The 23,595-nt window shown below is 40.9% G+C and overlaps 30 non-coding genes across 30 annotated transcripts; 19 read left to right on the top strand and 11 right to left on the bottom strand.

Moving 5' to 3' along the window:
* Nucleotides 1-76: 76 nt before the first annotated feature.
* On the bottom strand, nt 77-150 carry TRNAN-GUU (transfer RNA asparagine (anticodon GUU)). Its single transcript has one exon. It is a non-coding gene; the product is annotated as a tRNA-Asn (tRNA).
* A 1,740-nt stretch (nt 151-1,890) lies between these two features.
* On the top strand, nt 1,891-1,963 carry TRNAA-AGC (transfer RNA alanine (anticodon AGC)). The gene has a single exon. It is a non-coding gene; the product is annotated as a tRNA-Ala (tRNA).
* Nucleotides 1,964-2,071: 108 nt separating this feature from the next.
* On the top strand, nt 2,072-2,157 carry TRNAY-GUA (transfer RNA tyrosine (anticodon GUA)). Its single transcript is given in 2 exon segments — nt 2,072-2,108; nt 2,122-2,157. It is a non-coding gene; the product is annotated as a tRNA-Tyr (tRNA).
* Nucleotides 2,158-2,380: 223 nt separating this feature from the next.
* On the bottom strand, nt 2,381-2,454 carry TRNAN-GUU (transfer RNA asparagine (anticodon GUU)). Its single transcript has one exon. It is a non-coding gene; the product is annotated as a tRNA-Asn (tRNA).
* A 1,742-nt stretch (nt 2,455-4,196) lies between these two features.
* On the top strand, nt 4,197-4,269 carry TRNAA-AGC (transfer RNA alanine (anticodon AGC)). Its single transcript has one exon. It is a non-coding gene; the product is annotated as a tRNA-Ala (tRNA).
* Nucleotides 4,270-4,377: 108 nt separating this feature from the next.
* TRNAY-GUA (transfer RNA tyrosine (anticodon GUA)) lies at nt 4,378-4,463 on the top strand. The gene is given in 2 exon segments: nt 4,378-4,414; nt 4,428-4,463. It is a non-coding gene; the product is annotated as a tRNA-Tyr (tRNA).
* A 223-nt stretch (nt 4,464-4,686) lies between these two features.
* On the bottom strand, nt 4,687-4,760 carry TRNAN-GUU (transfer RNA asparagine (anticodon GUU)). Its single transcript has one exon. It is a non-coding gene; the product is annotated as a tRNA-Asn (tRNA).
* Nucleotides 4,761-6,494: 1,734 nt separating this feature from the next.
* On the top strand, nt 6,495-6,567 carry TRNAA-AGC (transfer RNA alanine (anticodon AGC)). The gene has a single exon. It is a non-coding gene; the product is annotated as a tRNA-Ala (tRNA).
* Nucleotides 6,568-6,675: 108 nt separating this feature from the next.
* Nucleotides 6,676-6,761, top strand: TRNAY-GUA (transfer RNA tyrosine (anticodon GUA)). The gene is given in 2 exon segments: nt 6,676-6,712; nt 6,726-6,761. It is a non-coding gene; the product is annotated as a tRNA-Tyr (tRNA).
* Nucleotides 6,762-6,984: 223 nt separating this feature from the next.
* TRNAN-GUU (transfer RNA asparagine (anticodon GUU)) lies at nt 6,985-7,058 on the bottom strand. The gene has a single exon. It is a non-coding gene; the product is annotated as a tRNA-Asn (tRNA).
* A 1,741-nt stretch (nt 7,059-8,799) lies between these two features.
* On the top strand, nt 8,800-8,872 carry TRNAA-AGC (transfer RNA alanine (anticodon AGC)). The gene has a single exon. It is a non-coding gene; the product is annotated as a tRNA-Ala (tRNA).
* A 108-nt stretch (nt 8,873-8,980) lies between these two features.
* Nucleotides 8,981-9,066, top strand: TRNAY-GUA (transfer RNA tyrosine (anticodon GUA)). Its single transcript is given in 2 exon segments — nt 8,981-9,017; nt 9,031-9,066. It is a non-coding gene; the product is annotated as a tRNA-Tyr (tRNA).
* A 223-nt stretch (nt 9,067-9,289) lies between these two features.
* On the bottom strand, nt 9,290-9,363 carry TRNAN-GUU (transfer RNA asparagine (anticodon GUU)). The gene has a single exon. It is a non-coding gene; the product is annotated as a tRNA-Asn (tRNA).
* Nucleotides 9,364-11,096: 1,733 nt separating this feature from the next.
* Nucleotides 11,097-11,169, top strand: TRNAA-AGC (transfer RNA alanine (anticodon AGC)). The gene has a single exon. It is a non-coding gene; the product is annotated as a tRNA-Ala (tRNA).
* A 108-nt stretch (nt 11,170-11,277) lies between these two features.
* TRNAY-GUA (transfer RNA tyrosine (anticodon GUA)) lies at nt 11,278-11,363 on the top strand. Its single transcript is given in 2 exon segments — nt 11,278-11,314; nt 11,328-11,363. It is a non-coding gene; the product is annotated as a tRNA-Tyr (tRNA).
* A 223-nt stretch (nt 11,364-11,586) lies between these two features.
* TRNAN-GUU (transfer RNA asparagine (anticodon GUU)) lies at nt 11,587-11,660 on the bottom strand. The gene has a single exon. It is a non-coding gene; the product is annotated as a tRNA-Asn (tRNA).
* Nucleotides 11,661-13,779: 2,119 nt separating this feature from the next.
* On the top strand, nt 13,780-13,852 carry TRNAA-AGC (transfer RNA alanine (anticodon AGC)). Its single transcript has one exon. It is a non-coding gene; the product is annotated as a tRNA-Ala (tRNA).
* Nucleotides 13,853-13,960: 108 nt separating this feature from the next.
* On the top strand, nt 13,961-14,046 carry TRNAY-GUA (transfer RNA tyrosine (anticodon GUA)). Its single transcript is given in 2 exon segments — nt 13,961-13,997; nt 14,011-14,046. It is a non-coding gene; the product is annotated as a tRNA-Tyr (tRNA).
* Nucleotides 14,047-14,269: 223 nt separating this feature from the next.
* TRNAN-GUU (transfer RNA asparagine (anticodon GUU)) lies at nt 14,270-14,343 on the bottom strand. Its single transcript has one exon. It is a non-coding gene; the product is annotated as a tRNA-Asn (tRNA).
* A 1,741-nt stretch (nt 14,344-16,084) lies between these two features.
* Nucleotides 16,085-16,157, top strand: TRNAA-AGC (transfer RNA alanine (anticodon AGC)). Its single transcript has one exon. It is a non-coding gene; the product is annotated as a tRNA-Ala (tRNA).
* A 108-nt stretch (nt 16,158-16,265) lies between these two features.
* On the top strand, nt 16,266-16,351 carry TRNAY-GUA (transfer RNA tyrosine (anticodon GUA)). The gene is given in 2 exon segments: nt 16,266-16,302; nt 16,316-16,351. It is a non-coding gene; the product is annotated as a tRNA-Tyr (tRNA).
* Nucleotides 16,352-16,574: 223 nt separating this feature from the next.
* TRNAN-GUU (transfer RNA asparagine (anticodon GUU)) lies at nt 16,575-16,648 on the bottom strand. Its single transcript has one exon. It is a non-coding gene; the product is annotated as a tRNA-Asn (tRNA).
* A 1,741-nt stretch (nt 16,649-18,389) lies between these two features.
* Nucleotides 18,390-18,462, top strand: TRNAA-AGC (transfer RNA alanine (anticodon AGC)). The gene has a single exon. It is a non-coding gene; the product is annotated as a tRNA-Ala (tRNA).
* A 108-nt stretch (nt 18,463-18,570) lies between these two features.
* Nucleotides 18,571-18,656, top strand: TRNAY-GUA (transfer RNA tyrosine (anticodon GUA)). The gene is given in 2 exon segments: nt 18,571-18,607; nt 18,621-18,656. It is a non-coding gene; the product is annotated as a tRNA-Tyr (tRNA).
* A 223-nt stretch (nt 18,657-18,879) lies between these two features.
* Nucleotides 18,880-18,953, bottom strand: TRNAN-GUU (transfer RNA asparagine (anticodon GUU)). Its single transcript has one exon. It is a non-coding gene; the product is annotated as a tRNA-Asn (tRNA).
* Nucleotides 18,954-20,867: 1,914 nt separating this feature from the next.
* TRNAY-GUA (transfer RNA tyrosine (anticodon GUA)) lies at nt 20,868-20,953 on the top strand. The gene is given in 2 exon segments: nt 20,868-20,904; nt 20,918-20,953. It is a non-coding gene; the product is annotated as a tRNA-Tyr (tRNA).
* Nucleotides 20,954-21,176: 223 nt separating this feature from the next.
* On the bottom strand, nt 21,177-21,250 carry TRNAN-GUU (transfer RNA asparagine (anticodon GUU)). Its single transcript has one exon. It is a non-coding gene; the product is annotated as a tRNA-Asn (tRNA).
* A 1,732-nt stretch (nt 21,251-22,982) lies between these two features.
* TRNAA-AGC (transfer RNA alanine (anticodon AGC)) lies at nt 22,983-23,055 on the top strand. The gene has a single exon. It is a non-coding gene; the product is annotated as a tRNA-Ala (tRNA).
* A 108-nt stretch (nt 23,056-23,163) lies between these two features.
* TRNAY-GUA (transfer RNA tyrosine (anticodon GUA)) lies at nt 23,164-23,249 on the top strand. Its single transcript is given in 2 exon segments — nt 23,164-23,200; nt 23,214-23,249. It is a non-coding gene; the product is annotated as a tRNA-Tyr (tRNA).
* Nucleotides 23,250-23,472: 223 nt separating this feature from the next.
* Nucleotides 23,473-23,546, bottom strand: TRNAN-GUU (transfer RNA asparagine (anticodon GUU)). Its single transcript has one exon. It is a non-coding gene; the product is annotated as a tRNA-Asn (tRNA).
* Between the last annotated feature and the right edge of the window lie 49 nt (nt 23,547-23,595).

Here is a 23,595-nt window from a genome sequence, read left to right as displayed (position 1 = left end):
TTACTTTATGGAGATGCTGAGCACCAATGTGAAAACGTCTTCAACTGTAGCATGCTACCCAAGCAAAAGGAACCAACGTCCCTGGGTGGACTCGAACCACCAACCTTTCGGTTAACAGCCGAACGCGCTAACCGATTGCGCCACAGAGACACAAACGCCTGCCGAACTTTCGTCTAACAGCCGGACGCACCCACCAGTTTTAACCGGAACCTTAAACAATGGTCAGACACCATTTCCTCTAATGATTTTCAACAATAATATGACACAAGAAAGCAAAAAAAAACAAAGAAACAATTGCAGAACCCCAGGAGTACTCTAGTCGCCAACAAATATGTAATGGCTGAAAATTTACATGTCATCGACCTGAACACAAACAGTCATTAGAATTTTACTCTGTACATCTGTTAACACAAGCAGAGTGGCGCAGCGGAAGCGTGCTGGGCCCATAACCCAGAGGTCGATGGATCGAAGCCATCCTCTGCTAAATTGTGCTGCATTGCATCTTTTTCTACAAACTAGCTAAGTTTTTTTCACTTCCCCATTTTGGTTCTCTATATACAGAGAAATGGTTTGCTAGAAAATTGCTCGACTGTATTTGTAGACCATAATTCACATTGTGAAACCCAGCGGTCAATGGATTGAAACCAACCTCTGCTAAATAGTTGTGTTTTATAAACTTCATCATTGCATATCAACTGAACTTTTCTGTCAACAGCAAACGTGTCTCGGATCAAAAACACTAGTCAAAATCCTAAATCCCAGTACAACTCGTGCCAAAGGACCAGAAGGAGATTCGCGACCTCTCAGCATTTTCTATATTCAAACCAAACCATAAAAGATCAATCTTTTCGCTTGGGATTGTGCTGCATTACAACTTTTTTCTACAAACTAGGTAAGTTTTTTTTCATTCCCCCAGTTTGGTTCTCTATATACAGAGAAATGGTTTACTAGAAAATTGCTCGACTGTATTTGTAGGCCATAATTCACATTGTGAAACCCAGCGGTCGATGGATCGAAACCAACCTCTGCTAAATAGTTGTGTTTTATAAACTTCATCATTGCATATCAACTGAACTTTTCTGTCAACAGCAAACGTGTCTCGGATCAAAAACACTAGTCAAAATCCTAAATCCCAGTACAACTCGTGCCAAAGGACCAGAAGGAGATTCGCGACCTCTCAGCATTTTCTATATTCAAACCAAACCATAAAAGGTCAATCTTTTTGCTTGGGATTGTGCTGCATTACAACTTTTTTCTACAAACTAGGTAAGTTTTTTTTACTCCCCCAGTCTGGTTCTCTACATACATAGAAATGGTTTGCTAGAAAATTGCCCGACTGTATTTGTAGGCCATAATTCACATTGTGAAACCCAGCGGTCGATGGATCGAAACCAACCTCTGCTAAATAGTTGTGATTTATAAACTTCATCATTGCATATCAACTGAACTTTTCTGTCAACAGCAAACGTGTCTCGGATCAAAAACACTAGTCAAAATCCTAAATCCCAGTACAACTCGTGCCAAAGGACCAGAAGGAGATTCGCGACCTCTCAGCATTTTCTATAATCAAACCAAACCATAAAAGGTCAATCTTTTTGCTTGGGATTGTGCTGCATTACAACTTTTTTCTACAAACTAGGTAAGTTTTTTTTACTCCCCCAGTCTGGTTCTCTACATACGTAGAAATGGTTTGCTAGAAAATTGCTCGACTTTATTTGTAGGCCATAATTCACATTGTGAACTCCGTAGATGTTCTTCAAATATGGGAGAAAGGAATCTGTACTTAAAAAAAAAAAAAAAAAAAAAAAAAAAGCACTCAATGGCACATTTGACTATAAGTAAACTGTGACATGGTGTGGCGTGAAACTGATAATGGCGTTCGTCGGGCATGGGGGATTAGCTCAAGTGGTAGAGCGCTCGCTTAGCATGCGAGAGGTAGCGGGATCGATGCCCGCATTCTCCAATACAATCTTTGGATTCCTTTTTCAGTTGGCCGAGTGAATTGTTTATGCCACCTGCTCGTGGCACACACGTCCAAACCTTGAAGACTTTCAACAATGGCTAAATCATGCCTTCGATAGCTCAGCTGGTAGAGCGGAGGACTGTAGATCTAAATTAGCAATCCTTAGGTCGCTGGTTCAATTCCGGCTCGAAGGAAGTTTTGTGTATTCTATCAGATGTTTTCAACCTTCTGGCAAATACCAGACAGCTATGCTCTTTCTGGACATGTAGACAGAAACACAACCGGAAAGTTTTTTCTCCAGTTTGCCTTGTGAATTCAAAACTTAGGCAGCAACAGTGCTTTTACTTTATGGAGATGCTGAGCACCAATGTGAAAACGTCTTCAACTGTAGCATGCTACCCAAGCAAAAGGAACCAACGTCCCTGGGTGGACTCGAACCACCAACCTTTCGGTTAACAGCCGAACGCGCTAACCGATTGCGCCACAGAGACACAAACGCCTGCCGAACTTTCGTCTAACAGCCGGACGCACCCACCAGTTTTAACCGGAACCTTAAACAATGGTCAGACACCATTTCCTCTAATGATTTTCAACAATAATATGACACAAGAAAGCAAAAAAAAACAAAGAAACAATTGCAGAACCCCAGGAGTACTCTAGTCGCCAACAAATATGTAATGGCTGAAAATTTACATGTCATCGACCTGAACACAAACAGTCATTAGAATTTTACTCTGTACATCTGTTAACACAAGCAGAGTGGCGCAGCGGAAGCGTGCTGGGCCCATAACCCAGAGGTCGATGGATCGAAACCATCCTCTGCTAAATTGTGCTGCATTACAACTTTTTTCTACAAACTAGGTAAGTTTTTTTTCATTCCCCCAGTTTGGTTCTCTATATACAGAGAAATGGTTTACTAGAAAATTGCACGACTGTATTTGTAGGCCATAATTCACATTGTGAAACCCAGCGGTCAATGGATTGAAACCAACCTCTTCTAAATAGTTGTGTTTTATAAACTTCATCATTGCATATCAACTGAACTTTTCTGTCAACAGCAAACGTGTCTCGGATCAAAAACACTAGTCAAAATCCTAAATCCCAGTACAACTCGTGCCAAAGGACCAGAAGGAGATTCGCGACCTCTCAGCATTTTCTATATTCAAACCAAACCATAAAAGATCAATCTTTTCGCTTGGGATTGTGCTGCATTACAACTTTTTTCTACAAACTAGGTAAGTTTTTTTTCATTCCCCCAGTTTGGTTCTCTATATACAGAGAAATGGTTTACTAGAAAATTGCTCGACTGTATTTGTAGGCCATAATTCACATTGTGAAACCCAGCGGTCGATGGATCGAAACCAACCTCTGCTAAATAGTTGTGTTTTATAAACTTCATCATTGCATATCAACTGAACTTTTCTGTCAACAGCAAACGTGTCTCGGATCAAAAACACTAGTCAAAATCCTAAATCCCAGTACAACTCGTGCCAAAGGACCAGAAGGAGATTCGCGACCTCTCAGCATTTTCTATATTCAAACCAAACCATAAAAGGTCAATCTTTTTGCTTGGGATTGTGCTGCATTACAACTTTTTTCTACAAACTAGGTAAGTTTTTTTTACTCCCCCAGTCTGGTTCTCTACATACATAGAAATGGTTTGCTAGAAAATTGCCCGACTGTATTTGTAGGCCATAATTCACATTGTGAAACCCAGCGGTCGATGGATCGAAACCAACCTCTGCTAAATAGTTGTGATTTATAAACTTCATCATTGCATATCAACTGAACTTTTCTGTCAACAGCAAACGTGTCTCGGATCAAAAACACTAGTCAAAATCCTAAATCCCAGTACAACTCGTGCCAAAGGACCAGAAGGAGATTCGCGACCTCTCAGCATTTTCTATAATCAAACCAAACCATAAAAGGTCAATCTTTTTGCTTGGGATTGTGCTGCATTACAACTTTTTTCTACAAACTAGGTAAGTTTTTTTTACTCCCCCAGTCTGGTTCTCTACATACGTAGAAATGGTTTGCTAGAAAATTGCTCGACTTTATTTGTAGGCCATAATTCACATTGTGAACTCCGTAGATGTTCTTCAAATATGGGAGAAAGGAATCTGTACTTAAAAAAAAAAAAAAAAAAAAAAAAAAAGCACTCAATGGCACATTTGACTATAAGTAAACTGTGACATGGTGTGGCGTGAAACTGATAATGGCGTTCGTCGGGCATGGGGGATTAGCTCAAGTGGTAGAGCGCTCGCTTAGCATGCGAGAGGTAGCGGGATCGATGCCCGCATTCTCCAATACAATCTTTGGATTCCTTTTTCAGTTGGCCGAGTGAATTGTTTATGCCACCTGCTCGTGGCACACACGTCCAAACCTTGAAGACTTTCAACAATGGCTAAATCATGCCTTCGATAGCTCAGCTGGTAGAGCGGAGGACTGTAGATCTAAATTAGCAATCCTTAGGTCGCTGGTTCAATTCCGGCTCGAAGGAAGTTTTGTGTATTCTATCAGATGTTTTCAACCTTCTGGCAAATACCAGACAGCTATGCTCTTTCTGGACATGTAGACAGAAACACAACCGGAAAGTTTTTTCTCCAGTTTGCCTTGTGAATTCAAAACTTAGGCAGCAACAGTGCTTTTACTTTATGGAGATGCTGAGCACCAATGTGAAAACGTCTTCAACTGTAGCATGCTACCCAAGCAAAAGGAACCAACGTCCCTGGGTGGACTCGAACCACCAACCTTTCGGTTAACAGCCGAACGCGCTAACCGATTGCGCCACAGAGACACAAACGCCTGCCGAACTTTCGTCTAACAGCCGGACGCACCCACCAGTTTTAACCGGAACCTTAAACAATGGTCAGACACCATTTCCTCTAATGATTTTCAACAATAATATGACACAAGAAAGCAAAAAAAAACAAAGAAACAATTGCAGAACCCCAGGAGTACTCTAGTCGCCAACAAATATGTAATGGCTGAAAATTTACATGTCATCGACCTGAACACAAACAGTCATTAGAATTTTACTCTGTACATCTGTTAACACAAGCAGAGTGGCGCAGCGGAAGCGTGCTGGGCCCATAACCCAGAGGTCGATGGATCGAAACCATCCTCTGCTAAATTGTGCTGCATTACAACTTTTTTCTACAAACTAGGTAAGTTTTTTTTCATTCCCCCAGTTTGGTTCTCTATATACAGAGAAATGGTTTACTAGAAAATTGCACGACTGTATTTGTAGGCCATAATTCACATTGTGAAACCCAGCGGTCAATGGATTGAAACCAACCTCTTCTAAATAGTTGTGTTTTATAAACTTCATCATTGCATATCAACTGAACTTTTCTGTCAACAGCAAACGTGTCTCGGATCAAAAACACTAGTCAAAATCCTAAATCCCAGTACAACTCGTGCCAAAGGACCAGAAGGAGATTCGCGACCTCTCAGCATTTTCTATATTCAAACCAAACCATAAAAGATCAATCTTTTCGCTTGGGATTGTGCTGCATTACAACTTTTTTCTACAAACTAGGTAAGTTTTTTTTCATTCCCCCAGTTTGGTTCTCTATATACAGAGAAATGGTTTACTAGAAAATTGCTCGACTGTATTTGTAGGCCATAATTCACATTGTGAAACCCAGCGGTCGATGGATCGAAACCAACCTCTGCTAAATAGTTGTGTTTTATAAACTTCATCATTGCATATCAACTGAACTTTTCTGTCAACAGCAAACGTGTCTCGGATCAAAAACACTAGTCAAAATCCTAAATCCCAGTACAACTCGTGCCAAAGGACCAGAAGGAGATTCGCGACCTCTCAGCATTTTCTATATTCAAACCAAACCATAAAAGGTCAATCTTTTTGCTTGGGATTGTGCTGCATTACAACTTTTTTCTACAAACTAGGTAAGTTTTTTTTACTCCCCCAGTCTGGTTCTCTACATACATAGAAATGGTTTGCTAGAAAATTGCCCGACTGTATTTGTAGGCCATAATTCACATTGTGAAACCCAGCGGTCGATGGATCGAAACCAACCTCTGCTAAATAGTTGTGATTTATAAACTTCATCATTGCATATCAACTGAACTTTTCTGTCAACAGCAAACGTGTCTCGGATCAAAAACACTAGTCAAAATCCTAAATCCCAGTACAACTCGTGCCAAAGGACCAGAAGGAGATTCGCGACCTCTCAGCATTTTCTATAATCAAACCAAACCATAAAAGGTCAATCTTTTTGCTTGGGATTGTGCTGCATTACAACTTTTTTCTACAAACTAGGTAAGTTTTTTTTACTCCCCCAGTCTGGTTCTCTACATACATAGAAATGGTTTGCTAGAAAATTGCCCGACTGTATTTGTAGGCCATAATTCACATTGTGAACTACGTAGATGTTCTTCAAATATGGGAGAAAGGAATCTGTACTTAAAAAAAAAAAAAAAAAAAGCACTCAATGGCACATTTGACTATAAGTAAACTGTGACATGGTGTGGCGTGAAACTGATAATGGCGTTCGTCGGGCATGGGGGATTAGCTCAAGTGGTAGAGCGCTCGCTTAGCATGCGAGAGGTAGCGGGATCGATGCCCGCATTCTCCAATACAATCTTTGGATTCCTTTTTCAGTTGGCCGAGTGAATTGTTTATGCCACCTGCTCGTGGCACACACGTCCAAACCTTGAAGACTTTCAACAATGGCTAAATCAAGCCTTCGATAGCTCAGCTGGTAGAGCGGAGGACTGTAGATCTAAATTAGCAATCCTTAGGTCGCTGGTTCAATTCCGGCTCGAAGGAAGTTTTGTGTATTCTATCAGATGTTTTCAACCTTCTGGCAAATACCAGACAGCTATGCTCTTTCTGGACATGTAGACAGAAACACAACCGGAAAGTTTTTTCTCCAGTTTGCCTTGTGAATTCAAAACTTAGGCAGCAACAGTGCTTTTACTTTATGGAGATGCTGAGCACCAATGTGAAAACGTCTTCAACTGTAGCATGCTACCCAAGCAAAAGGAACCAACGTCCCTGGGTGGACTCGAACCACCAACCTTTCGGTTAACAGCCGAACGCGCTAACCGATTGCGCCACAGAGACACAAACGCCTGCCGAACTTTCGTCTAACAGCCGGACGCACCCACCAGTTTTAACCGGAACCTTAAACAATGGTCAGACACCATTTCCTCTAATGATTTTCAACAATAATATGACACAAGAAAGCAAAAAAAAACAAAGAAACAATTGCAGAACCCCAGGAGTACTCTAGTCGCCAACAAATATGTAATGGCTGAAAATTTACATGTCATCGACCTGAACACAAACAGTCATTAGAATTTTACTCTGTACATCTGTTAACACAAGCAGAGTGGCGCAGCGGAAGCGTGCTGGGCCCATAACCCAGAGGTCGATGGATCGAAACCATCCTCTGCTAAATTGTGCTGCATTGCATCTTTTTCTACAAACTAGCTAAGTTTTTTTCACTTCCCCATTTTGGTTCTCTATATACAGAGAAATGGTTTGCTAGAAAATTGCTCGACTGTATTTGTAGACCATAATTCACATTGTGAAACCCAGCGGTCAATGGATTGAAACCAACCTCTGCTAAATAGTTGTGTTTTATAAACTTCATCATTGCATATCAACTGAACTTTTCTGTCAACAGCAAACGTGTCTCGGATCAAAAACACTAGTCAAAATCCTAAATCCCAGTACAACTCGTGCCAAAGGACCAGAAGGAGATTCGCGACCTCTCAGCATTTTCTATATTCAAACCAAACCATAAAAGATCAATCTTTTCGCTTGGGATTGTGCTGCATTACAACTTTTTTCTACAAACTAGGTAAGTTTTTTTTCATTCCCCCAGTTTGGTTCTCTATATACAGAGAAATGGTTTACTAGAAAATTGCTCGACTGTATTTGTAGGCCATAATTCACATTGTGAAACCCAGCGGTCGATGGATCGAAACCAACCTCTGCTAAATAGTTGTGTTTTATAAACTTCATCATTGCATATCAACTGAACTTTTCTGTCAACAGCAAACGTGTCTCGGATCAAAAACACTAGTCAAAATCCTAAATCCCAGTACAACTCGTGCCAAAGGACCAGAAGGAGATTCGCGACCTCTCAGCATTTTCTATATTCAAACCAAACCATAAAAGGTCAATCTTTTTGCTTGGGATTGTGCTGCATTACAACTTTTTTCTACAAACTAGGTAAGTTTTTTTTACTCCCCCAGTCTGGTTCTCTACATACATAGAAATGGTTTGCTAGAAAATTGCCCGACTGTATTTGTAGGCCATAATTCACATTGTGAAACCCAGCGGTCGATGGATCGAAACCAACCTCTGCTAAATAGTTGTGATTTATAAACTTCATCATTGCATATCAACTGAACTTTTCTGTCAACAGCAAACGTGTCTCGGATCAAAAACACTAGTCAAAATCCTAAATCCCAGTACAACTCGTGCCAAAGGACCAGAAGGAGATTCGCGACCTCTCAGCATTTTCTATAATCAAACCAAACCATAAAAGGTCAATCTTTTTGCTTGGGATTGTGCTGCATTACAACTTTTTTCTACAAACTAGGTAAGTTTTTTTTACTCCCCCAGTCTGGTTCTCTACATACGTAGAAATGGTTTGCTAGAAAATTGCTCGACTTTATTTGTAGGCCATAATTCACATTGTGAACTCCGTAGATGTTCTTCAAATATGGGAGAAAGGAATCTGTACTTAAAAAAAAAAAAAAAAAAAAAAAAAAAAGCACTCAATGGCACATTTGACTATAAGTAAACTGTGACATGGTGTGGCGTGAAACTGATAATGGCGTTCGTCGGGCATGGGGGATTAGCTCAAGTGGTAGAGCGCTCGCTTAGCATGCGAGAGGTAGCGGGATCGATGCCCGCATTCTCCAATACAATCTTTGGATTCCTTTTTCAGTTGGCCGAGTGAATTGTTTATGCCACCTGCTCGTGGCACACACGTCCAAACCTTGAAGACTTTCAACAATGGCTAAATCAAGCCTTCGATAGCTCAGCTGGTAGAGCGGAGGACTGTAGATCTAAATTAGCAATCCTTAGGTCGCTGGTTCAATTCCGGCTCGAAGGAAGTTTTGTGTATTCTATCAGATGTTTTCAACCTTCTGGCAAATACCAGACAGCTATGCTCTTTCTGGACATGTAGACAGAAACACAACCGGAAAGTTTTTTCTCCAGTTTGCCTTGTGAATTCAAAACTTAGGCAGCAACAGTGCTTTTACTTTATGGAGATGCTGAGCACCAATGTGAAAACGTCTTCAACTGTAGCATGCTACCCAAGCAAAAGGAACCAACGTCCCTGGGTGGACTCGAACCACCAACCTTTCGGTTAACAGCCGAACGCGCTAACCGATTGCGCCACAGAGACACAAACGCCTGCCGAACTTTCGTCTAACAGCCGGACGCACCCACCAGTTTTAACCGGAACCTTAAACAATGGTCAGACACCATTTCCTCTAATGATTTTCAACAATAATATGACACAAGAAAGCAAAAAAAAACAAAGAAACAATTGCAGAACCCCAGGAGTACTCTAGTCGCCAACAAATATGTAATGGCTGAAAATTTACATGTCATCGACCTGAACACAAACAGTCATTAGAATTTTACTCTGTACATCTGTTAACACAAGCAGAGTGGCGCAGCGGAAGCGTGCTGGGCCCATAACCCAGAGGTCGATGGATCGAAACCATCCTCTGCTAAATTGTGCTGCATTGCATCTTTTTCTACAAACTAGCTAAGTTTTTTTTCACTTCCCCATTTTGGTTCTCTATATACAGAGAAATGGTTTGCTAGAAAATTGCTCGACTGTATTTGTAGACCATAATTCACATTGTGAAACCCAGCGGTCAATGGATTGAAACCAACCTCTGCTAAATAGTTGTGTTTTATAAACTTCATCATTGCATATCAACTGAACTTTTCTGTCAACAGCAAACGTGTCTCGGATCAAAAACACTAGTCAAAATCCTAAATCCCAGTACAACTCGTGCCAAAGGACCAGAAGGAGATTCGCGACCTCTCAGCATTTTCTATATTCAAACCAAACCATAAAAGATCAATCTTTTCGCTTGGGATTGTGCTGCATTACAACTTTTTTCTACAAACTAGGTAAGTTTTTTTTCATTCCCCCAGTTTGGTTCTCTATATACAGAGAAATGGTTTACTAGAAAATTGCTCGACTGTATTTGTAGGCCATAATTCACATTGTGAAACCCAGCGGTCGATGGATCGAAACCAACCTCTGCTAAATAGTTGTGTTTTATAAACTTCATCATTGCATATCAACTGAACTTTTCTGTCAACAGCAAACGTGTCTCGGATCAAAAACACTAGTCAAAATCCTAAATCCCAGTACAACTCGTGCCAAAGGACCAGAAGGAGATTCGCGACCTCTCAGCATTTTCTATATTCAAACCAAACCATAAAAGGTCAATCTTTTTGCTTGGGATTGTGCTGCATTACAACTTTTTTCTACAAACTAGGTAAGTTTTTTTTACTCCCCCAGTCTGGTTCTCTACATACATAGAAATGGTTTGCTAGAAAATTGCCCGACTGTATTTGTAGGCCATAATTCACATTGTGAAACCCAGCGGTCGATGGATCGAAACCAACCTCTGCTAAATAGTTGTGATTTATAAACTTCATCATTGCATATCAACTGAACTTTTCTGTCAACAGCAAACGTGTCTCGGATCAAAAACACTAGTCAAAATCCTAAATCCCAGTACAACTCGTGCCAAAGGACCAGAAGGAGATTCGCGACCTCTCAGCATTTTCTATATTCAAACCAAACCATAAAAGGTCAATCTTTTTGCTTGGGATTGTGCTGCATTACAACTTTTTTCTACAAACTAGGTAAGTTTTTTTTACTCCCCCAGTCTGGTTCTCTACATACATAGAAATGGTTTGCTAGAAAATTGCCCGACTGTATTTGTAGGCCATAATTCACATTGTGAACTACGTAGATGTTCTTCAAATATGGGAGAAAGGAATCTGTACTTAAAAAAAAAAAAAAAAAAAGCACTCAATGGCACATTTGACTATAAGTAAACTGTGACATGGTGTGGCGTGAAACTGATAATGGCGTTCGTCGGGCATGGGGGATTAGCTCAAGTGGTAGAGCGCTCGCTTAGCATGCGAGAGGTAGCGGGATCGATGCCCGCATTCTCCAATACAATCTTTGGATTCCTTTTTCAGTTGGCCGAGTGAATTGTTTATGCCACCTGCTCGTGGCACACACGTCCAAACCTTGAAGACTTTCAACAATGGCTAAATCAAGCCTTCGATAGCTCAGCTGGTAGAGCGGAGGACTGTAGATCTAAATTAGCAATCCTTAGGTCGCTGGTTCAATTCCGGCTCGAAGGAAGTTTTGTGTATTCTATCAGATGTTTTCAACCTTCTGGCAAATACCAGACAGCTATGCTCTTTCTGGACATGTAGACAGAAACACAACCGGAAAGTTTTTTCTCCAGTTTGCCTTGTGAATTCAAAACTTAGGCAGCAACAGTGCTTTTACTTTATGGAGATGCTGAGCACCAATGTGAAAACGTCTTCAACTGTAGCATGCTACCCAAGCAAAAGGAACCAACGTCCCTGGGTGGACTCGAACCACCAACCTTTCGGTTAACAGCCGAACGCGCTAACCGATTGCGCCACAGAGACACAAACGCCTGCCGAACTTTCGTCTAACAGCCGGACGCACCCACCAGTTTTAACCGGAACCTTAAACAATGGTCAGACACCATTTCCTCTAATGATTTTCAACAATAATATGACACAAGAAAGCAAAAAAAAACAAAGAAACAATTGCAGAACCCCAGGAGTACTCTAGTCGCCAACAAATATGTAATGGCTGAAAATTTACATGTCATCGACCTGAACACAAACAGTCATTAGAATTTTACTCTGTACATCTGTTAACACAAGCAGAGTGGCGCAGCGGAAGCGTGCTGGGCCCATAACCCAGAGGTCGATGGATCGAAACCATCCTCTGCTAAATTGTGCTGCATTGCATCTTTTTCTACAAACTAGCTAAGTTTTTTTTCACTTCCCCATTTTGGTTCTCTATATACAGAGAAATGGTTTGCTAGAAAATTGCTCGACTGTATTTGTAGACCATAATTCACATTGTGAAACCCAGCGGTCAATGGATTGAAACCAACCTCTGCTAAATAGTTGTGTTTTATAAACTTCATCATTGCATATCAACTGAACTTTTCTGTCAACAGCAAACGTGTCTCGGATCAAAAACACTAGTCAAAATCCTAAATCCCAGTACAACTCGTGCCAAAGGACCAGAAGGAGATTCGCGACCTCTCAGCATTTTCTATATTCAAACCAAACCATAAAAGATCAATCTTTTCGCTTGGGATTGTGCTGCATTACAACTTTTTTCTACAAACTAGGTAAGTTTTTTTTCATTCCCCCAGTTTGGTTCTCTATATACAGAGAAATGGTTTACTAGAAAATTGCTCGACTGTATTTGTAGGCCATAATTCACATTGTGAAACCCAGCGGTCGATGGATCGAAACCAACCTCTGCTAAATAGTTGTGTTTTATAAACTTCATCATTGCATATCAACTGAACTTTTCTGTCAACAGCAAACGTGTCTCGGATCAAAAACACTAGTCAAAATCCTAAATCCCAGTACAACTCGTGCCAAAGGACCAGAAGGAGATTCGCGACCTCTCAGCATTTTCTATATTCAAACCAAACCATAAAAGGTCAATCTTTTTGCTTGGGATTGTGCTGCATTACAACTTTTTTCTACAAACTAGGTAAGTTTTTTTTACTCCCCCAGTCTGGTTCTCTACATACATAGAAATGGTTTGCTAGAAAATTGCCCGACTGTATTTGTAGGCCATAATTCACATTGTGAAACCCAGCGGTCGATGGATCGAAACCAACCTCTGCTAAATAGTTGTGATTTATAAACTTCATCATTGCATATCAACTGAACTTTTCTGTCAACAGCAAACGTGTCTCGGATCAAAAACACTAGTCAAAATCCTAAATCCCAGTACAACTCGTGCCAAAGGACCAGAAGGAGATTCGCGACCTCTCAGCATTTTCTATATTCAAACCAAACCATAAAAGGTCAATCTTTTTGCTTGGGATTGTGCTGCATTACAACTTTTTTCTACAAACTAGGTAAGTTTTTTTTACTCCCCCAGTCTGGTTCTCTACATACATAGAAATGGTTTGCTAGAAAATTGCCCGACTGTATTTGTAGGCCATAATTCACATTGTGAAACCCAGCGGTCGATGGATCGAAACCAACCTCTGCTAAATAGTTGTGATTTATAAACTTCATCATTGCATATCAACTGAACTTTTCTGTCAACAGCAAACGTGTCTCGGATCAAAAACACTAGTCAAAATCCTAAATCCCAGTACAACTCGTGCCAAAGGACCAGAAGGAGATTCGCGACCTCTCAGCATTTTCTATATTCAAACCAAACCATAAAAGGTCAATCTTTTTGCTTGGGATTGTGCTGCATTACAACTTTTTTCTACAAACTAGGTAAGTTTTTTTTACTCCCCCAGTCTGGTTCTCTACATACATAGAAATGGTTTGCTAGAAAATTGCCCGACTGTATTTGTAGGCCATAATTCACATTGTGAACTACGTAGATGTTCTTCAAATATGGGAGAAAGGAATCTGTACTTAAAAAAAAAAAAAAAAAAAAAAAAAAAAAAAAGCACTCAATGGCACATTTGACTATAACTAAACTGTGACATGGTGTGGCGTGAAACTGATAATGGCGTTCGTCGGGCATGGGGGATTAGCTCAAGTGGTAGAGCGCTCGCTTAGCATGCGAGAGGTAGCGGGATCGATGCCCGCATTCTCCAATACAATCTTTGGATTCCTTTTTCAGTTGGCCGAGTGAATTGTTTATGCCACCTGCTCGTGGCACACACGTCCAAACCTTGAAGACTTTCAACAATGGCTAAATCAAGCCTTCGATAGCTCAGCTGGTAGAGCGGAGGACTGTAGATCTAAATTAGCAATCCTTAGGTCGCTGGTTCAATTCCGGCTCGAAGGAAGTTTTGTGTATTCTATCAGATGTTTTCAACCTTCTGGCAAATACCAGACAGCTATGCTCTTTCTGGACATGTAGACAGAAACACAACCGGAAAGTTTTTTCTCCAGTTTGCCTTGTGAATTCAAAACTTAGGCAGCAACAGTGCTTTTACTTTATGGAGATGCTGAGCACCAATGTGAAAACGTCTTCAACTGTAGCATGCTACCCAAGCAAAAGGAACCAACGTCCCTGGGTGGACTCGAACCACCAACCTTTCGGTTAACAGCCGAACGCGCTAACCGATTGCGCCACAGAGACACAAACGCCTGCCGAACTTTCGTCTAACAGCCGGACGCACCCACCAGTTTTAACCGGAACCTTAAACAATGGTCAGACACCATTTCCTCTAATGATTTTCAACAATAATATGACACAAGAAAGCAAAAAAAAACAAAGAAACAATTGCAGAACCCCAGGAGTACTCTAGTCGCCAACAAATATGTAATGGCTGAAAATTTACATGTCATCGACCTGAACACAAACAGTCATTAGAATTTTACTCTGTACATCTGTTAACACAAGCAGAGTGGCGCAGCGGAAGCGTGCTGGGCCCATAACCCAGAGGTCGATGGATCGAAACCATCCTCTGCTAAATTGTGCTGCATTGCATCTTTTTCTACAAACTAGCTAAGTTTTTTTCACTTCCCCATTTTGGTTCTCTATATACAGAGAAATGGTTTGCTAGAAAATTGCTCGACTGTATTTGTAGACCATAATTCACATTGTGAAACCCAGCGGTCAATGGATTGAAACCAACCTCTGCTAAATAGTTGTGTTTTATAAACTTCATCATTGCATATCAACTGAACTTTTCTGTCAACAGCAAACGTGTCTCGGATCAAAAACACTAGTCAAAATCCTAAATCCCAGTACAACTCGTGCCAAAGGACCAGAAGGAGATTCGCGACCTCTCAGCATTTTCTATATTCAAACCAAACCATAAAAGATCAATCTTTTCGCTTGGGATTGTGCTGCATTACAACTTTTTTCTACAAACTAGGTAAGTTTTTTTTCATTCCCCCAGTTTGGTTCTCTATATACAGAGAAATGGTTTACTAGAAAATTGCTCGACTGTATTTGTAGGCCATAATTCACATTGTGAAACCCAGCGGTCGATGGATCGAAACCAACCTCTGCTAAATAGTTGTGTTTTATAAACTTCATCATTGCATATCAACTGAACTTTTCTGTCAACAGCAAACGTGTCTCGGATCAAAAACACTAGTCAAAATCCTAAATCCCAGTACAACTCGTGCCAAAGGACCAGAAGGAGATTCGCGACCTCTCAGCATTTTCTATATTCAAACCAAACCATAAAAGGTCAATCTTTTTGCTTGGGATTGTGCTGCATTACAACTTTTTTCTACAAACTAGGTAAGTTTTTTTTACTCCCCCAGTCTGGTTCTCTACATACATAGAAATGGTTTGCTAGAAAATTGCCCGACTGTATTTGTAGGCCATAATTCACATTGTGAAACCCAGCGGTCGATGGATCGAAACCAACCTCTGCTAAATAGTTGTGATTTATAAACTTCATCATTGCATATCAACTGAACTTTTCTGTCAACAGCAAACGTGTCTCGGATCAAAAACACTAGTCAAAATCCTAAATCCCAGTACAACTCGTGCCAAAGGACCAGAAGGAGATTCGCGACCTCTCAGCATTTTCTATAATCAAACCAAACCATAAAAGGTCAATCTTTTTGCTTGGGATTGTGCTGCATTACAACTTTTTTCTACAAACTAGGTAAGTTTTTTTTACTCCCCCAGTCTGGTTCTCTACATACGTAGAAATGGTTTGCTAGAAAATTGCTCGACTTTATTTGTAGGCCATAATTCACATTGTGAACTCCGTAGATGTTCTTCAAATATGGGAGAAAGGAATCTGTACTTAAAAAAAAAAAAAAAAAAAAAAAAAAAAGCACTCAATGGCACATTTGACTATAAGTAAACTGTGACATGGTGTGGCGTGAAACTGATAATGGCGTTCGTCGGGCATGGGGGATTAGCTCAAGTGGTAGAGCGCTCGCTTAGCATGCGAGAGGTAGCGGGATCGATGCCCGCATTCTCCAATACAATCTTTGGATTCCTTTTTCAGTTGGCCGAGTGAATTGTTTATGCCACCTGCTCGTGGCACACACGTCCAAACCTTGAAGACTTTCAACAATGGCTAAATCAAGCCTTCGATAGCTCAGCTGGTAGAGCGGAGGACTGTAGATCTAAATTAGCAATCCTTAGGTCGCTGGTTCAATTCCGGCTCGAAGGAAGTTTTGTGTATTCTATCAGATGTTTTCAACCTTCTGGCAAATACCAGACAGCTATGCTCTTTCTGGACATGTAGACAGAAACACAACCGGAAAGTTTTTTCTCCAGTTTGCCTTGTGAATTCAAAACTTAGGCAGCAACAGTGCTTTTACTTTATGGAGATGCTGAGCACCAATGTGAAAACGTCTTCAACTGTAGCATGCTACCCAAGCAAAAGGAACCAACGTCCCTGGGTGGACTCGAACCACCAACCTTTCGGTTAACAGCCGAACGCGCTAACCGATTGCGCCACAGAGACACAAACGCCTGCCGAACTTTCGTCTAACAGCCGGACGCACCCACCAGTTTTAACCGGAACCTTAAACAATGGTCAGACACCATTTCCTCTAATGATTTTCAACAATAATATGACACAAGAAAGCAAAAAAAAACAAAGAAACAATTGCAGAACCCCAGGAGTACTCTAGTCGCCAACAAATATGTAATGGCTGAAAATTTACATGTCATCGACCTGAACACAAACAGTCATTAGAATTTTACTCTGTACATCTGTTAACACAAGCAGAGTGGCGCAGCGGAAGCGTGCTGGGCCCATAACCCAGAGGTCGATGGATCGAAACCATCCTCTGCTAAATTGTGCTGCATTGCATCTTTTTCTACAAACTAGCTAAGTTTTTTTCACTTCCCCATTTTGGTTCTCTATATACAGAGAAATGGTTTGCTAGAAAATTGCTCGACTGTATTTGTAGACCATAATTCACATTGTGAAACCCAGCGGTCAATGGATTGAAACCAACCTCTGCTAAATAGTTGTGTTTTATAAACTTCATCATTGCATATCAACTGAACTTTTCTGTCAACAGCAAACGTGTCTCGGATCAAAAACACTAGTCAAAATCCTAAATCCCAGTACAACTCGTGCCAAAGGACCAGAAGGAGATTCGCGACCTCTCAGCATTTTCTATATTCAAACCAAACCATAAAAGATCAATCTTTTCGCTTGGGATTGTGCTGCATTACAACTTTTTTCTACAAACTAGGTAAGTTTTTTTTCATTCCCCCAGTTTGGTTCTCTATATACAGAGAAATGGTTTACTAGAAAATTGCTCGACTGTATTTGTAGGCCATAATTCACATTGTGAAACCCAGCGGTCGATGGATCGAAACCAACCTCTGCTAAATAGTTGTGTTTTATAAACTTCATCATTGCATATCAACTGAACTTTTCTGTCAACAGCAAACGTGTCTCGGATCAAAAACACTAGTCAAAATCCTAAATCCCAGTACAACTCGTGCCAAAGGACCAGAAGGAGATTCGCGACCTCTCAGCATTTTCTATATTCAAACCAAACCATAAAAGGTCAATCTTTTTGCTTGGGATTGTGCTGCATTACAACTTTTTTCTACAAACTAGGTAAGTTTTTTTTACTCCCCCAGTCTGGTTCTCTACATACATAGAAATGGTTTGCTAGAAAATTGCCCGACTGTATTTGTAGGCCATAATTCACATTGTGAAACCCAGCGGTCGATGGATCGAAACCAACCTCTGCTAAATAGTTGTGATTTATAAACTTCATCATTGCATATCAACTGAACTTTTCTGTCAACAGCAAACGTGTCTCGGATCAAAAACACTAGTCAAAATCCTAAATCCCAGTACAACTCGTGCCAAAGGACCAGAAGGAGATTCGCGACCTCTCAGCATTTTCTATAATCAAACCAAACCATAAAAGGTCAATCTTTTTGCTTGGGATTGTGCTGCATTACAACTTTTTTCTACAAACTAGGTAAGTTTTTTTTACTCCCCCAGTCTGGTTCTCTACATACGTAGAAATGGTTTGCTAGAAAATTGCTCGACTTTATTTGTAGGCCATAATTCACATTGTGAACTCCGTAGATGTTCTTCAAATATGGGAGAAAGGAATCTGTACTTAAAAAAAAAAAAAAAAAAAAAAAAAAAAGCACTCAATGGCACATTTGACTATAAGTAAACTGTGACATGGTGTGGCGTGAAACTGATAATGGCGTTCGTCGGGCATGGGGGATTAGCTCAAGTGGTAGAGCGCTCGCTTAGCATGCGAGAGGTAGCGGGATCGATGCCCGCATTCTCCAATACAATCTTTGGATTCCTTTTTCAGTTGGCCGAGTGAATTGTTTATGCCACCTGCTCGTGGCACACACGTCCAAACCTTGAAGACTTTCAACAATGGCTAAATCAAGCCTTCGATAGCTCAGCTGGTAGAGCGGAGGACTGTAGATCTAAATTAGCAATCCTTAGGTCGCTGGTTCAATTCCGGCTCGAAGGAAGTTTTGTGTATTCTATCAGATGTTTTCAACCTTCTGGCAAATACCAGACAGCTATGCTCTTTCTGGACATGTAGACAGAAACACAACCGGAAAGTTTTTTCTCCAGTTTGCCTTGTGAATTCAAAACTTAGGCAGCAACAGTGCTTTTACTTTATGGAGATGCTGAGCACCAATGTGAAAACGTCTTCAACTGTAGCATGCTACCCAAGCAAAAGGAACCAACGTCCCTGGGTGGACTCGAACCACCAACCTTTCGGTTAACAGCCGAACGCGCTAACCGATTGCGCCACAGAGACACAAACGCCTGCCGAACTTTCGTCTAACAGCCGGACGCACCCACCAGTTTTAACCGGAACCTTAAACAATGGTCAGACACCATTTCCTCTAATGATTTTCAACAATAATATGACACAAGAAAGCAAAAAAAAACAAAGAAACAATTGCAGAACCCCAGGAGTACTCTAGTCGCCAACAAATATGTAATGGCTGAAAATTTACATGTCATCGACCTGAACACAAACAGTCATTAGAATTTTACTCTGTACATCTGTTAACACAAGCAGAGTGGCGCAGCGGAAGCGTGCTGGGCCCATAACCCAGAGGTCGATGGATCGAAACCATCCTCTGCTAAATTGTGCTGCATTGCATCTTTTTCTACAAACTAGCTAAGTTTTTTTTCACTTCCCCATTTTGGTTCTCTATATACAGAGAAATGGTTTGCTAGAAAATTGCTCGACTGTATTTGTAGACCATAATTCACATTGTGAAACCCAGCGGTCAATGGATTGAAACCAACCTCTGCTAAATAGTTGTGTTTTATAAACTTCATCATTGCATATCAACTGAACTTTTCTGTCAACAGCAAACGTGTCTCGGATCAAAAACACTAGTCAAAATCCTAAATCCCAGTACAACTCGTGCCAAAGGACCAGAAGGAGATTCGCGACCTCTCAGCATTTTCTATATTCAAACCAAACCATAAAAGATCAATCTTTTCGCTTGGGATTGTGCTGCATTACAACTTTTTTCTACAAACTAGGTAAGTTTTTTTTCATTCCCCCAGTTTGGTTCTCTATATACAGAGAAATGGTTTACTAGAAAATTGCTCGACTGTATTTGTAGGCCATAATTCACATTGTGAAACCCAGCGGTCGATGGATCGAAACCAACCTCTGCTAAATAGTTGTGTTTTATAAACTTCATCATTGCATATCAACTGAACTTTTCTGTCAACAGCAAACGTGTCTCGGATCAAAAACACTAGTCAAAATCCTAAATCCCAGTACAACTCGTGCCAAAGGACCAGAAGGAGATTCGCGACCTCTCAGCATTTTCTATATTCAAACCAAACCATAAAAGGTCAATCTTTTTGCTTGGGATTGTGCTGCATTACAACTTTTTTCTACAAACTAGGTAAGTTTTTTTTACTCCCCCAGTCTGGTTCTCTACATACATAGAAATGGTTTGCTAGAAAATTGCCCGACTGTATTTGTAGGCCATAATTCACATTGTGAAACCCAGCGGTCGATGGATCGAAACCAACCTCTGCTAAATAGTTGTGATTTATAAACTTCATCATTGCATATCAACTGAACTTTTCTGTCAACAGCAAACGTGTCTCGGATCAAAAACACTAGTCAAAATCCTAAATCCCAGTACAACTCGTGCCAAAGGACCAGAAGGAGATTCGCGACCTCTCAGCATTTTCTATATTCAAACCAAACCATAAAAGGTCAATCTTTTTGCTTGGGATTGTGCTGCATTACAACTTTTTTCTACAAACTAGGTAAGTTTTTTTTACTCCCCCAGTCTGGTTCTCTACATACATAGAAATGGTTTGCTAGAAAATTGCCCGACTGTATTTGTAGGCCATAATTCACATTGTGAACTACGTAGATGTTCTTCAAATATGGGAGAAAGGAATCTGTACTTAAAAAAAAAAAAAAAAAAAGCACTCAATGGCACATTTGACTATAAGTAAACTGTGACATGGTGTGGCGTGAAACTGATAATGGCGTTCGTCGGGCATGGGGGATTAGCTCAAGTGGTAGAGCGCTCGCTTAGCATGCGAGAGGTAGCGGGAGCGATGCCCGCATTCTCCAATACAATCTTTGGATTCCTTTTTCAGTTGGCCGAGTGAATTGTTTATGCCACCTGCTCGTGGCACACACGTCCAAACCTTGAAGACTTTCAACAATGGCTAAATCAAGCCTTCGATAGCTCAGCTGGTAGAGCGGAGGACTGTAGATCTAAATTAGCAATCCTTAGGTCGCTGGTTCAATTCCGGCTCGAAGGAAGTTTTGTGTATTCTATCAGATGTTTTCAACCTTCTGGCAAATACCAGACAGCTATGCTCTTTCTGGACATGTAGACAGAAACACAACCGGAAAGTTTTTTCTCCAGTTTGCCTTGTGAATTCAAAACTTAGGCAGCAACAGTGCTTTTACTTTATGGAGATGCTGAGCACCAATGTGAAAACGTCTTCAACTGTAGCATGCTACCCAAGCAAAAGGAACCAACGTCCCTGGGTGGACTCGAACCACCAACCTTTCGGTTAACAGCCGAACGCGCTAACCGATTGCGCCACAGAGACACAAACGCCTGCCGAACTTTCGTCTAACAGCCGGACGCACCCACCAGTTTTAACCGGAACCTTAAACAATGGTCAGACACCATTTCCTCTAATGATTTTCAACAATAATATGACACAAGAAAGCAAAAAAAAACAAAGAAACAATTGCAGAACCCCAGGAGTACTCTAGTCGCCAACAAATATGTAATGGCTGAAAATTTACATGTCATCGACCTGAACACAAACAGTCATTAGAATTTTACTCTGTACATCTGTTAACACAAGCAGAGTGGCGCAGCGGAAGCGTGCTGGGCCCATAACCCAGAGGTCGATGGATCGAAACCATCCTCTGCTAAATTGTGCTGCATTGCATCTTTTTCTACAAACTAGCTAAGTTTTTTTCACTTCCCCATTTTGGTTCTCTATATACAGAGAAATGGTTTGCTAGAAAATTGCTCGACTGTATTTGTAGACCATAATTCACATTGTGAAACCCAGCGGTCAATGGATTGAAACCAACCTCTGCTAAATAGTTGTGTTTTATAAACTTCATCATTGCATATCAACTGAACTTTTCTGTCAACAGCAAACGTGTCTCGGATCAAAAACACTAGTCAAAATCCTAAATCCCAGTACAACTCGTGCCAAAGGACCAGAAGGAGATTCGCGACCTCTCAGCATTTTCTATATTCAAACCAAACCATAAAAGATCAATCTTTTCGCTTGGGATTGTGCTGCATTACAACTTTTTTCTACAAACTAGGTAAGTTTTTTTTCATTCCCCCAGTTTGGTTCTCTATATACAGAGAAATGGTTTACTAGAAAATTGCTCGACTGTATTTGTAGGCCATAATTCACATTGTGAAACCCAGCGGTCGATGGATCGAAACCAACCTCTGCTAAATAGTTGTGTTTTATAAACTTCATCATTGCATATCAACTGAACTTTTCTGTCAACAGCAAACGTGTCTCGGATCAAAAACACTAGTCAAAATCCTAAATCCCAGTACAACTCGTGCCAAAGGACCAGAAGGAGATTCGCGACCTCTCAGCATTTTCTATATTCAAACCAAACCATAAAAGGTCAATCTTTTTGCTTGGGATTGTGCTGCATTACAACTTTTTTCTACAAACTAGGTAAGTTTTTTTTACTCCCCCAGTCTGGTTCTCTACATACATAGAAATGGTTTGCTAGAAAATTGCCCGACTGTATTTGTAGGCCATAATTCACATTGTGAAACCCAGCGGTCGATGGATCGAAACCAACCTCTGCTAAATAGTTGTGATTTATAAACTTCATCATTGCATATCAACTGAACTTTTCTGTCAACAGCAAACGTGTCTCGGATCAAAAACACTAGTCAAAATCCTAAATCCCAGTACAACTCGTGCCAAAGGACCAGAAGGAGATTCGCGACCTCTCAGCATTTTCTATATTCAAACCAAACCATAAAAGGTCAATCTTTTTGCTTGGGATTGTGCTGCATTACAACTTTTTTCTACAAACTAGGTAAGTTTTTTTTACTCCCCCAGTCTGGTTCTCTACATACATAGAAATGGTTTGCTAGAAAATTGCCCGACTGTATTTGTAGGCCATAATTCACATTGTGAACTACGTAGATGTTCTTCAAATATGGGAGAAAGGAATCTGTACTTAAAAAAAAAAAAAAAAAAAGCACTCAATGGCACATTTGACTATAAGTAAACTGTGACATGGTGTGGCGTGAAACTGATAATGGCGTTCGTCGGGCATGGGGGATTAGCTCAAGTGGTAGAGCGCTCGCTTAGCATGCGAGAGGTAGCGGGATCGATGCCCGCATTCTCCAATACAATCTTTGGATTCCTTTTTCAGTTGGCCGAGTGAATTGTTTATGCCACCTGCTCGTGGCACACACGTCCAAACCTTGAAGACTTTCAACAATGGCTAAATCAAGCCTTCGATAGCTCAGCTGGTAGAGCGGAGGACTGTAGATCTAAATTAGCAATCCTTAGGTCGCTGGTTCAATTCCGGCTCGAAGGAAGTTTTGTGTATTCTATCAGATGTTTTCAACCTTCTGGCAAATACCAGACAGCTATGCTCTTTCTGGACATGTAGACAGAAACACAACCGGAAAGTTTTTTCTCCAGTTTGCCTTGTGAATTCAAAACTTAGGCAGCAACAGTGCTTTTACTTTATGGAGATGCTGAGCACCAATGTGAAAACGTCTTCAACTGTAGCATGCTACCCAAGCAAAAGGAACCAACGTCCCTGGGTGGACTCGAACCACCAACCTTTCGGTTAACAGCCGAACGCGCTAACCGATTGCGCCACAGAGACACAAACGCCTGCCGAACTTTCGTCTAACAGCCGGACGCACCCACCAGTT

This window comes from Dendrobates tinctorius, unplaced genomic scaffold, assembly GCF_039654945.1.
Source record: "Dendrobates tinctorius isolate UK_male_01 unplaced genomic scaffold, ASM3965494v1 ptg000251l, whole genome shotgun sequence".
Classification (NCBI taxonomy): domain Eukaryota; kingdom Metazoa; phylum Chordata; class Amphibia; order Anura; family Dendrobatidae; genus Dendrobates; species Dendrobates tinctorius.
The sequence above is the reverse complement of the archived record's forward strand: the minus strand, read 5'-3'. Positions and strand labels throughout refer to the sequence as shown.